Below are 3,770 nucleotides of genomic sequence, written 5' to 3'. Positions count from 1 at the left end.
TTAGTAATCAATCACTCGTTTACATTATTTTGGTTTTAGAAACATACATAAGTGTCGTTTTCATCAATTTCTATTATTTAGTTCACTAATTAATGGTTACACTTTGACAATACCAGAGAAATTGATAAATCAAACTAATTAACTCATATACTTGAAAAACAACTTAAACCAAACACGAATTTTATGATTAGATTGATTTTAAATCATATAGGTTAGTTTGATTTATCATAATCAATACCTATCAATACGACAATACCAGTAATGCGCTAATTAAGGTACAAGTTAATTACTATACGTATCAATTTTGTTTTAGAAGCAATGATTTACCAATGATAATGATGAGTTAATTAGCTTCAAAACTAACTAATCAAAGTTGGCTACCCGCTAACCTCAAGCATTGACATAATGTATAACCTTTGTGGCGCCTTTTGTTTTTAGTCTTATGGTTGTTAGATATACTTAATAAATTTGATCACTTGGAACGAAAGTCTATTCTTTTCTTTTTGTTTTTTTTTTTTTTGTTTTTTTTTGTTTTTTTTTATCTCATAAACTTGTCTCTGTGGTAATGGGTTTGATTCCATGTCCAGCAAAGCTGGAGGTCCTTTTCTACCTTTGATGGAACCTGAAAGTAATCTCTCTACCATTGGTAGGGTAAAGCTGTCTACATCTTAATCTCTCTCATACACCGTCAAAGACGGTATAGAGATCCAAAACCCGTAGAAGACGACATTGGAAGTTAATTTTTTTTAAAATTTGTCAGGTCTGATATTTATTATACATTCTGAAGAAACAAAAATAATCTTGCATATAAAATACAAATATATGAATTGAAATCTTGCAAATACATCTCCTTTGAATAGACTTGTTCCACTTGTTCACGATGAGTATAAAGTATTAGTGTAAATTGCCTAGCGTCGTTAACAAAAGAATATTAATTGCTTTACATGATAATATATGAGCATGGTACCCGCACAATGCGACGACGAGTTGGCGAGGACGGTGATGGCGACATCTATTGGTATAGGTAAACGTATTTGATTTAAAAGGGTTATTAGAGATATTTTTTAATATAATGGACTAATGGTGTAATTCAATATTAAGGGTTGATGGTGACTTAATTCATTAAGGGTATTTTAGTCAATTCGCATATATCATTTATGTAAACTTTCTACGTAAGGGTTATAATTTTTATATAGTAGTATAGATAATTTATGTATTGCATGCTCCATGCATTTAGTAGAAGACTCGAAGGTATTATTATATATGAAATTAATTATAAAATAAAAATAAAAAATTCTTGTCAACATAAGCAATCAAATGTCTCTGTCTTTGTTTTTCATCATATTCTTTAATGGTTTATATAAATTTAAAAATCCAAGAGTTTCGGCATGGCATGTGAATGCCAACAAGGGGCATGGATAAAGAAAAGGACATTCAATCAGGAAATGTATGATTTTGTTTAAAGTTCTTATAAATCACATGGAGGGGTCATATAGACTTGTCCTTCGACTAGTGCCCAATATTCCTATAACTCAAAACTAATTAATCCTTTTATTTTACAAATTAAGAAGGTAATTATTACATTATATATATATATATATTGGGTATTGTAAAACAAGTATCAAAGTAAAACAAATAAGACAAGATATTGACCATTTGATCATGGTTAAATTGATGCAAGAAGATACACAAATGTGATTATCAGTGAAAAGAAACCTACTGTTTTATTTATTTTATTTTAATACTTATTTTATTTTACCTAAAACTTTTATATATATATATATATATTAGTCATATTATATGATTTGAATATTTTAATTATATCAAGTCGCTAGAACTTAGTAAATTGTCATTTTCAACTTAAAAGGCGAAAAGTGATCATATAGTGTGTAAGATGTATTTACGAGTATGAACAAAATTTGATGAACTTTTAACCCTCTACTTTGCCAACTATACAAATACGACTCTATACTCGTATTATATACACAACAAACCCTATATCATTGTTATTATTGTATCGTACTTGGTCCCTCTTCCCCTTGAATTGGAGGCCATTGGAAGAGTTTAGAGAGACTCAACTTGTGGACTAAAATCTTCAACCATACTTGATTCCGCCCGTTCATTTTAAAAGAAGCTAGGATCTTCTAACAAGTAGAGAATACTAAGATAGGATAAGCCGCAAAAATTAAAGAGGGTGACGACTACAGGGAAGAAGCTTTATTTAACAACGCATTGATCCGTTATATATGGCAGTTTTCATGTGAGAACACTAAAAAACTTTGTTTTGATACATTATAAGTACATAAAAGTAACAAATGTATAACTAATTATCACTATTGAAGTGTTTAATAACACATTAATTCGTCAAAACTCACAAAAAAAACTTTTTAATTAAATTTATGCATCCATTTTGATGAACATGCATCCATGATGGATGCACAAAACAAAAAACATGATTTTCTCGATTTTGATGAATCAATGTATTGTTAAACACTTAGATAATGATAACTAGTTATAAACTATATTAGTTTTATGGACTTATAATGCATCAAAATGAAAATCTTTCAGTGTTTTTACGTTGTTCTCATTTTAAGGTGTTTCCACTCTGCTTGGAAATATATATATCTAACAATAAACCTAAACAGGATTGATGATTTTTTTGATCGATACTTGTCTTATTCTTTAAACGACATGTGTCCCTTTTAAAATCCTAATTTTAAGTTACCTTATCCGTATCGAATACTAATATTCAATAATTAAATATATCATTGTATTTAAGATATACTTATAATGAAATTCGTATATAAAAAATATTCCATTAATTAGTTTCCATGTTTGTTTTTTACGATTAAATTAAAAAAATTAAAATAATGATACCCCGATGAGTTTTAATGTTTGCAACTATGCGAATGTAGCTTCTCCTTCTTTAGTTTTAGCTTTGATATATATGAATATGAATTATTATATAATGTAACACACTTTTTCGATTGTATAGGTTTTGTATACAACATAGATTTTAATTGACTTATTTGATTTCATTTTTCCAGTTTTTTTGAAATTTTAAAACCTTTTCATAGACTTTTTTTATAATATGATTTAATCACAATTTTTGTTGTACAATATATATATATATATATATATATATATATATAATCAAGTCATATATATTATTTGTATGTATAAAGAATTCGTACCAGGAATTAAGATTAGTGTATATATATATATATATATATATATAAAGTGTAGTTAATTAATTGGAAAAACCATATATGATAAATCTTAAATCTTTTCGATCACGTGTGAAATGATTATCTCTTGTCATATGTTTTGCGTGATCAATCATGAAACATATAAGAATCGATAGATATATGTTGAACAAAACTTATTATCACAAAAGATACTTAGATACTGATAGGAAGTGAGACTGTAATCTACAAGTATTGCTAACTTAATCAAAGAGACAAAGAAATACATAAGTACTGGTGATCATATATAGTAGTCATATTGGAGTATTCAGTTTCAATAAGAGAATAAAAATAGTAAGTTATATGTTAATCTTTTCATGAGACTCGAGCATGACAAAAAAAATCGTACTAACAACTTAAAGATCTTCTAATGGTTAAAAAAACACTATACAAAGTCACATATGGCCGTGAATGAGTCAGTTTCATTTGGTATTTGAATAAAACCAAAAATCATACCAAAAGTTTTGGTTCCGAATTTTCGGCTTTTATGTTATTTTCCTTATTAATATTTTATCCATCAGGAAG

This window comes from Erigeron canadensis, chromosome 1 (genome assembly GCF_010389155.1).
Source record: "Erigeron canadensis isolate Cc75 chromosome 1, C_canadensis_v1, whole genome shotgun sequence".
Classification (NCBI taxonomy): Eukaryota; Viridiplantae; Streptophyta; class Magnoliopsida; order Asterales; family Asteraceae; genus Erigeron; species Erigeron canadensis.
The sequence above is the reverse complement of the archived record's forward strand: the minus strand, read 5'-3'. Positions refer to the sequence as shown.